Source organism: Solanum tuberosum, unplaced genomic scaffold, assembly GCF_000226075.1.
Source record: "Solanum tuberosum cultivar DM 1-3 516 R44 unplaced genomic scaffold, SolTub_3.0 scf00653, whole genome shotgun sequence".
NCBI classification, from domain to species: Eukaryota; Viridiplantae; Streptophyta; class Magnoliopsida; order Solanales; family Solanaceae; genus Solanum; species Solanum tuberosum.
Genome location: NW_006239565.1, coordinates 53,362 through 64,085, shown reverse-complemented (window position 1 = coordinate 64,085; position 10,724 = coordinate 53,362). Strand labels below are relative to the sequence as shown.

At 28.2% G+C, this 10,724-nt stretch overlaps 1 long non-coding RNA gene across 1 annotated transcript; it reads right to left on the bottom strand.

Moving 5' to 3' along the window:
- Nucleotides 1–9,670: 9,670 nt before the first annotated feature.
- On the bottom strand, nucleotides 9,671–10,078 carry LOC102603376 (uncharacterized). The gene is made up of 3 exons (XR_368885.2): nucleotides 10,039–10,078; nucleotides 9,858–9,931; nucleotides 9,671–9,758 (listed from the first exon to the last, which is right to left on the bottom strand). It is a non-coding gene; the product is annotated as an uncharacterized lncRNA (long non-coding RNA).
- Between the last annotated feature and the right edge of the window lie 646 nt (nucleotides 10,079–10,724).

Sequence of the window (10,724 nt, the reverse complement as noted above, 5' to 3'; positions counted from 1 at the left end):
CTACCGTGCCCATATTTATCTAGAACTCAGAATTTATTGTAAAGGGAAAAAGGAGAAGTATGTGTCTTTCTCTATTCTAAGGAAAGGGAGAAGTATGTATCTTTCTATGTTCTAAGGCAAGGGAGAAGTATATCACTTTTTCTATTCTAAGGAAAGGACGAAGGACATGACTTTTTCTTTTCTAAGGAAAGGGAGATGTACATGTCTTTCTATTCTAAGGAAAGACATGGTATTCCTTTTCCTTGGACTAAGAAGAAATCTCTATAAATAGGGATTCTTCTAACCCTTGAAAAAAGATAATTTTTTCCATAAAATACTTGTCCACCCAAGTATTGAGAGGGTTCGGAAGTGAACTTGGGATCACTGTAGAAGACCGTAGAACTGTGGTCTAGTTTGTGGACTAGCTTATGAATTTGCTTGAAGTTTCTAGCTTGTTGACTAGCTTGTGGATTCACTTGAAGGTATCGGCTCACGCTTCAAGAGGTAATTCTGAAATTAAATTTAGAAAGTTTATATGCCCTAACATGATTGTACTTGTTCTAGTATAAACAATGTATTGTCTATTAGTCATGTAAGTTGTATGATTATGATATGCTTCCGCTGTGCATATAGTTTTCCAACAACACCAATAGAACTTTCAAAAATTAATGAGTAGTTAATACAATACTAGATAGGGCATGTCCCATGTCTGAATGTTGAGTTGTTATGTGGCTGTCAGCAGTGACGGAGCCAGAATTTTCAATAAGGGATTCAAAATATGAAGAAATAGACACACAAAGTAGCTGAAGGGGTTCAAAATCTACTATATATACCTAAAAAATTATTTTAACCATGTATAAATAGTATAATTTTTCACCGAAGAGAGTTCCTGAGAATAGGGTGACTCCACCACTGGCCGTCAGTACTAATATTAAAAAACCTAGCATAAAAAGTTTCATCTATGTCTGCCTGCATTATTTTTATAGTACACACTAGCTAGTAGAACTTTCAAAAATTAGTGAATAGTTAATACAATATATATTAGATGGGGCATGCCCCATGTCCAAATGTTGGGCCGTTATGTGGTCGTTAGTACTAATATTACACCACCGCACGACAATTAATCTATTGATACTAGTGTGCACTACTGAAACACACTAGTAGTAATATTACAAAACAGAATTATCCCTTGATTGATTATTGCATGCCATGTGTCATCAATCGATGCCAATGATATTGTAAATTATTCAACTTATGAAATAATATTTTTTCCGTTTATTTTTATTTGTCAAATATTGACTTGATACATTTTTCAAGGAGCAATAAATATAACAATAATTTTATTATATCATTTTAAAAATATAATAAATTCAATATTTTGAGAAATGCATTAAAAATGACTATTGCTAATAACAAAAACAAATTAGAAACTAAGCAATAAATTATCTTTTGATTTTAAATTTTAATAGTCTATATGATCAAGAGTATAGACAAGTAAACATACTTCTATTGATTAAAAAAACGCATAATGTATCAATGTCTTTTAATTTGGGTTTAGTTGATATCTATGTTCCTCAACCGTGGATGTGTACAAATAGACATACATATTCCAAGTGGCATGATACACATAGAACATAAGTTATCACGTAGGAAGCATATGTTTATTTATTCAATTTTATATAAATTTAATTATCAACTTATACATATTTAAAATTGAAGAACATAAATATTAAATAAAATTGAGTTAAAAAAAAAATATTTATACATTATACCAAAAAAAAAGAACTCATAAGAATAACAATGGGGCATGGATTGGCTGCTGCTTGATTTACTAAAAATGAAGTGAAGCAACCTACATTATTAGGTCCAAAATAAATTGGTCAATCAATATATGCGCAGGCCCCGTTTGGACCTAATATATTTTGCTTTTTAAATTGGAGTAATATATTTTGTCAAATTCTCACTTTCAAGTTTGAATAAACTTTATTCAAATCAGTTTTAAACTAGTTTTTGAATTTAAAAAAAAAATCCTCACAAAGCTTCAGTAGTTTTACAAATGAAATGTGTTTTCAAACACAACTTTAATAACGGCCTTTTAGGTCACAGTGATTGCGTGATTGAGGAGTTTTTTATTGAACACTAGGTTAAGAGTTCAAGACTGATAAACAGAAGAAAATCAATATTATAGGTATTTAATTAAAAAAAGTCAATTTTTAATTACTCTTTCTTAATTATGCTATAGTGGTTATGGTTGAATTTGACCTTGTCATGTGCTACACCGTCTTCTATTGATATTTGAAATTTCAATTGTTATGATACGATTCATCTCTAAATGGTGAATGTAATATTAGTACTAACAACATTAGGTACTAATCCCGATTCTTGAATTTGGCTCCATGCATTTACCTTGTTATTGATGAAATGAGTGTTTAAATTTGTGTTTCTCTTTTATGATAATATAGTTAATTGACATTAATAAAATTAAGAGAAGGATGCAAGATTTAACCTATAGTAACCATATAAAAAACTTATTAGTCTTACATGCTCATGTGTTGACATTATATTTGGAAAAGCTCATCAGAAATAAATATTCATCCACAATCATAAAAGATTGATATATTTAGCTTTTACGTTCAAGACTCAGACACTAAATTAATGAGCAATTTTTTTTTAAAATTATTTATTTCATTTTAAGTTATATTTTTGAATTTGAATATAATATAATCGAGTTTGATTAAAAAAAATTAAAAGTCAAGCAATGTTTGGTTCGTGGGCTAGTTATGAAGATAGTATTGATGAATTAATTGTCTAATATGAATTATTATGTGGTAAATAATAATATATAGAATGTCATGTATCTATTCATTTAATTTGTGCATTTTTGTATTAATAACTCTTAGCCACATATTACTAGTATATATATATATATATATGTGTGTGTGTGTGTGTGTTGGAGTATTATTTTAATTACTTTATCTTAATTCTTACATAATCAACTAAATGACATATATTTTTTGTACGATTTTACATGATACTATTATAATTTAAAGTCAAATAACTTTTTGCTTGACTACAAGTATGTGAATAAATAAAATTATCATTTACACTACTTTTTATCTAACTTATGATTTTGTACTTTATATTTAAAAGAAATTGAGAATATATTATCAATGAGAAATTTTATCCAGAAATTATTTTCGTCAACATATTTAATAAAACAATTTTTATAAATATTTAAATTATGTAAATAAATACTAAATGTTCCATATTTTCGAATCTTAATAATTGAGAATAAACAATATCCTAGTCATAATCGTTTCAAAACTTTTATTAAATTTTAAATTAAAAACATGAATTTCCAAACTTTTTAACCCTCTTTATTCTTTTTTTTATTGCTTTATTTTTTTATAATGACCCTTTAGGTCTTAGAGGGTTAAGTTAATTATAAATCACTACTTTTTCTTTTGGTCCCAAAGTGGTCCCCAACACACTCACTCTAATTCCCTATAGCAATGCCACTTGTTCCACAACAGATGAACAAGTATTTCTCTTCTTTTTTTTTCTGGCTCGTCAAAATAACAGTGTAGACATTGAAATTTTGTGGGACTCTACAAGATGTGTTCAATTCGAGTTGGGACTCTACTGATTGGGTTCAACTCAAATTAGGATTCTTGGAGGCTACTCAACCCTAAACCCTAGTTTATGCCTATATAAAGGGTACTAAATTCTCTTAAAAGGCATCTCAAAAATTCCATAAAGAGATCAAAATCTCGAAATATTCCACAAAAGTCATGGAATATTCATATAGAGGTCAAATCTAAATCATCCTAGTTCAAGAAATACGGCTCTAACGGCCCTCGAATCATGGATAAATCTTAGGAGAGGAGAATCAAGGGATCAACAGATTTGTACAAGATGTGTTCAATTTGAGTTGGAACTCTACAAATTGTGTTCAACTCAAATTAGGATTATTGGAGGCTACTCAACCCTAAACCCTAGTTTACGCCTGTATAAAGGGTACTAAATTCCCTTAAAGGCATCTCGAAAATTCCATAAAGAGATCGAGATCTCGAACATTCCGCAAATAGACGGAATATTCATATAGAGAGGTCAACTCTAAATCATCCTAGTTCGAGAAATACGCCTTCCATCGTGCTATGAGCGGACAATTCCGAAGAAATGGTAAGATATGGGTAAGAGTTCTCGCAGATATCCCTATTACGGCCCTCGAATCATAGATAAATCTTAGGAGAGGAGAATCAAGGGAGGAACAGAATTGTACCCGCATATTTATCAATAAAGTTATGTTTCTTCATATTTTATTTGTGTGGTTTATTTATTTTCCATATGTTTAAAATTTGTTGCAAACAAACAGATGATAATAAAAATCAAAAGCAAGATAATATATACGATCAAACCCAAAACAAATTGCTGATAAGTAAGATAATATTCTACTATCTACTATGAAAAAGAAGACCAGAAAGGGAAAGATGGTACTTGTTCTTGAAGATTCCATGATACAGGGGATTTCCTTACCCCAAAACATCGATAAAATATTATGTTATCAAAATACTAAATGAAAGGAACGAAATTAGCCGTCTGTGAGAGGAATGTTGGAGAAATCATGATGACATAACTATGTTTTACATGCAAACATGACCTAATTTATGAACCTCATTGTGGCTATGGACAAGTAATGTAATGACCTAATCTGTAGGGATGGCAATTGGTACATGTTAAAGGGTTAACGGGGCAGGGAAGGGCAAGCGGGTCAAAGCTTAAATTTTCAATAATTTAAATAGGGGAGGGCATGGACAGGTTGTGTATTGGGTAATAGCAGGGGGGAGTCCTTTATTGATCTCATTCGCTTTCACATTCTGAAAATTACCTCCATAATCTAACATTTATGGCTACAACATAAACTATTATTACTATTTCTTATTCCTCTTTTTCCTATCCTACTTTTTCATGCTCACTGGTCCTTTCACGCACACAGAGAAAAGGTCAAGACATACCCTGTCCTAACCCGCCCTATTTACATCCCTACTAATCTGCCCTTTTAGGTATAAAATAGGGGAAAAAACTATGTTAAGGGTAGGTGAAGACGAGGTCTTGAGAAGGGCACCATGAAGTACTTTCTGAAGATGGCTATTGTTGATGTCTCAAGTCACTAAAGGATTGTTGAATTTCCAACTTGTTTCTCATGTTACAGTTATAGCTAACTGATTTCTTCCTTGATATTGGAACAGGGGTACCGGCAACAAACTGGAAATGGTATGTCTCTTTCCTTCAAGTTATATACTGGTCATGGAGATCACCCATTGCAAGAAAAAATAGGGATTTTTTATGGGAGCTTCACTGTGTTTGTTTTCCTTTCACCATCCTTGCATTTTAATGAGACTGATATTTCATTGATGAGTCCAGTCATGGGGGAAATAAGTGAAAAAACAAAGAAAATGGGGGAAATAACTTTAGAAATAATGTTGTGTTCTTGATGATCTTTATCATTATCGATCTCAAAATTCCTCTAATTTTCGTTCTTCAGATGATAACGAAAAAAATGGTAGAACAAGAACTAGATTCAGCTCTGCTAGAAACAATTCTCTTAGTTTCTCATCACCTTTCTCTTCCTCTCTATCCATTAATTGTTCTTCAAGCTTCATCGTCGTAGATTCAGCCACTTTTTTTTCACTCAAAAATAATGTCAAGTAAGAAAAAAATATGTAGTATTTTTTTATCATAGGAAAATGCCTTGTTGCTATGTAAATAGTAACTGGGATTTGGAAACCATAAGAAGAATAAAGGACAATTATATATAGCTTTAATATGTGGTGCCTAACTCTTTTTTAGTCATCCATCATTTTTTTATGTAACAATAACCACAATTTCATGTATTTTAGGAAAATGTTTGGCTAATAGATTTGGTTGGTTTCTTTTTTTGTTCCTTTCTTTCCTCCCATAATTTTTTAAAAAAATATTTGCCTTTGCACAGTATTTTTCTATCATCACGAATTATTAGTATTATCTAAATGTTGGGGAATGAATTAAAATAAATAGGGTAAAATAGGTATAAAATTAAAAAAATATTTCTTAATTTTTCAAACTGAATAAGTTAATATAGATATTTATTTTTAATATAATAATCAAGTAAAATAGACATTAAATAGTGAATAAACATGTATTATGATGTGATATATAGTTATACAAAGTCAAATTGCATTAGGTAAACATTTAATTAAAAACATTCAAAGTAGGTGTAATAGTTTACTTGAATGATGTTACTTGTACAATATTAATATTTAAATAAATGTTACTTGTACAACATAAATGATAAAGAATTAAAAAGATATTCATCTTCAATTTAAGTTGGATAATGATAGAGAAGTAGAATATATTCATAACGATTTATTTCTCAACTCAAATTCAAATTAAAGATAAGTGAGATAATGATAATAATTGAAAAGACATTTATCTTCGATTCAAATTCATTAACTATTATTGAAGATAAATACTACCATCTAGGGGCTGGAAGCACACACCAATTGGTCGACACGTGTGCTTCTGGACATTAACATTTCATTTAAGGACAATTTAGTTATTTATTTTATTCGCGCTTCGCGCGAAATAAAAAAAATTACACCGCCAGTTTGGTCATAAGAAATTATAAATTAAATTTCTTTCTGAAAATTTTTACTTTATTTGAATATCAATTTGATCATGAAAATTCGAATTAAACTTTATTTATATTTTGTTTTTAAGCAAATATAAAAAAAAAATTATGCATAAAAATAGCTTTTTGACAGACCTTTCACTATATATTTGTCCACCCAAGTTATTTATATATTTAGTCTTTGCTACTCAAGAAATAATTAAATGAAAACATGATATCAAAAATTTCTCAAAAAACACACTTTATTATATCACTCAAAAATGAATATAAACTAAACAAACTTTCATAAGTTTTCTACTCATACTCACCACTCTAATATTTTGGATTCATGAATTGAAGATGTTTCATGAAATGTTGCATTTCATGAAACAATGTAGGTGTACATATAGTGATGTTTAAATTCCTTAATTAAGTTATGAAGTTTTTTAAATTTTCAAAACTCATAATACACAAAGTAATGCTATAACGGAAATAATATGTTCAATCTATTTGAGAATTTTTAGAAAAGACAACGAAATAAATATACATGCTTCATTAACTTGGTAGATAGGCTATTAATCCAAATCAGTAGAAGAATTGTATGGCGTATTAATAAATATGAATTATCATATTGAAAAAAAGAGATGCTATCAAAATTCAAAAGCCACTTCATTAGACCATTTATTATACTTTCTTAAACATAAATTTATGTTAACATATTTATTGAATTTCAATTAACATTACAAGTTCATATGAGTTACAATATTTTCACCTCACTTATTTTCTCGTATTCCTCGTAAATTTACATTGAACATTCTATTATAAATATTAAGTACCAATATTTTTGAATGAATAATAAATCATGTTTTCAATCTTCAATTTTTTTTATCACGTGTCCAATTTATTTCACAATTAAAGTGTTAAATGAAAGAATGGTGCAAATAATATTTTATTTCATAAAGCGATATCATATCATCTTATCTATTCCTATCTATATAAAATTATGTGTAACTTAAAAATATCTAAAAATTGTCAATCCATATAATTGGCCTTATTAATTAATTAAGAACGTGTTGGCATAACCTTTCTAATACAAGTCAAGCTTTAAGACGATGATGGTGTGGATGGTGGTAGAGTTGTCATTATTTTTGTCTTGACTTTTCTTCTTGAAATCATTCGTTTCTTGATCTTTTTTGTATTGTTAGGTTTTTTCCTTCCTCTTTTTGAAAATTAAATGAAAAAAATTAAGTTTTTTATTGAAAAAAAATATTTTTAAGTATTATGAATGAACACATGGAAAGAAATCAAGATTTTTTTAGAAAAAGACGTTATGAGATTAATATAATATAAATTTATATCACTCATATCATTTGATGAAAATTTATAAAGTAAAAAGAATTGATGGAAAATAATTATAGATCGTGATAACATACTCTCTGAATATACTACCTGTGATGTCTTCATCATCATCTACAACAAAAGTTAAAATAAATTAACAAAAGGAAAAATAAAAAAATCCTAAAAGTCCATCAATAAATTAAACAACATACAACATATATAACAAAAGTTCTACTGAGATTAACAAAAGAAAAAAAGAAAAATTCTTTAAAATCATCAAAAAAGAAAGGTATAAAATAATTATGCATTTATATTGAATAAAAGAAGAAAAAAAGGCACAGAATAAAATGTTTTTAATACCTTAGTGTAGGTTTACTTTTTCTGTCCATCGCATTGGACATAAAGATAATTTAAACCATTGTCAATTTTTTCTTCAATTAAATGAATCAAAGACAAACTGAAAAGAAAATAAAAAATAAAGTACTTGAAAGTATTATATTTTTAAAACTCCGAAACATTTTTCACACTATTGTATATTTATACTACTTCAAAAACAACCAAAACAGAAAGAAGTGGGCAAATTATTACCATGAAAATGCAGCTTCATAACCAAAATAATATTTAATAGTAAAAGTTTTCACGTAGATTTTTGTCTCTTTGAATTTGTTTGTAACAAATCTCAACAATGAATTTTCATCGTCTATAATTACATTGAACAATTACAAGGTATTAATACATCTTTTCTAGTCTAGAAGGTAAATGCAATTAGATGTGACTATCCAAGAATCAAAACATATTTCAAATTAAGCTAAAGAAGTAATAATATAAGTAAGAAAGCAGACAAAAAATGTAGAGAGATAAGATAGAAGAGTTTTCTTTTTCTTCCAAGTATATTTCAGTGTTTCTCAAATCTTCAAGTGTAAAACATAATCCGCAAGACCTCTATTTATATTGTTACATAAAGACATATAGAGGGATAACAATAAACATGACATTAATTCTTGAGAATGTGGGGAAGATTAAGGGGTGTGAAAGATAAAAGAGGAGGTGGTGGAGGTGTGAGTTTATTACATATAATGATGGAATTACATCTTGAAATTATGGATATCTACATTAATATAACATATTTTTACAATAAAAGAGTAATTATTCAACAATTATATAAATATTAACTACATTAAAAATGAGGAGAAAAACTAACAAATGCCCAAAAGAAAAAAAAAGATAAATAGGAATGAAGGCTATAGATAGTAATAATAATTGTCATTTTATTTTTTATATAATAAGAAAATACCCAAAAGGCAAAAAAAAAAAATGATGATACTTTTAGTTTTTCAAATTATGAGAATTGAGTGGAGTAGTAAATTTTTAGACATTTAATTTTGTACATTAAAGAATAAAATAAATGGAGGAGTAGTAATTTTCATTTTTCTTTTTTGTATAATATAAAAAAATATTTGACATGTGAAGAGTCTTTGATATATATAAATGTTTCTTCATTAATATAATATTTATTTATAATAAATTAAATAATACTTTCACAATAAATTAAATATTTAAATATGAAAAAGGATCCAAAAAAGAGAAAAAAGAAAAATGGGAATGGAGATCATAGAGAGGTGCCACATCACCTTCTCTATGTTTCTCCTTTGATCTTGCTCACTCCATACAGGACACGATTAGATATTACACGACAAAATGAGTAGAAGTACTATTCAATTGCTTCGAAAAAAATTCAAACCTTGTCACACCGCGATACATAGAAGCTCCTCTCGAGAAACCACTACTTTTCCTGATATCCATGTACAAAATTCCTATAGAGTATTAATATCGATACCATATGGAAGTAACACAACAACAATGTGGTACGTAAAGGGAAAAGCCCGTGCACCTTCTTAGGGAGGCGATGAATTCTTGCTTCGTCATGTGCTTCATTTCCTCTATTTCTTTGGTATAATCCGAAGCCTGGAAAATATATCAGTTAAAACTAAAGGTCGAACATCCTTCAACGACTACGTAACTTTTCGTGCAAGTAATTTAATTGACCATATGATAAAAGTGTAGTATATTACAGGGAAATTGGTTGTGGCTGTTGTACCCCAATACTTTAGATCCGTGTGACATTTATTTAATTAAAAATACTCTAAAGTTTATCTTTAAAAATATATAAAACACAACAATTGTGAAACATGCGAAGCTTTTGACTTTCTCTTGATATATTACTCCATATATTATATACTAGATAATGTATAGCACGGGCCCAATAATATAAATGGTATGTTTTGGGGATAATAACCGAGTTTTTGAAGCGATTGTTTGCGTGGATAAATGAATAAGATTTTTTATCACAAACTTGTACTTTCTTTGACGCAATTTAAGGCATAATAAGACTACCCACATACAACATTTTTGAAATATTTTATGTTGTCAATTATCATGATTTATAGTATTTTTACGATAGATTCACTTCAAGAATCAGTGGAATTTTTTGTATTTTTTTCAAAACATATTTTATATTGTCAATTATCATGATTTATAGTATTTTTACGATAGATTCACTTCAAGAATCAGTGGAATTTTTTGTATTTTTTTCAAAACATATTTTATATTGTCAATTATCATGATTTATAGTATTTTTACGATAGATTCACTTCAAGAATCAGTGGAATTTTTTGTATTTTTTTCAAAACATATTTTATATTGTCAATTATCATGATTTATAGTATTTTTACGCAATTTTTAAATATAAAAAAAATAA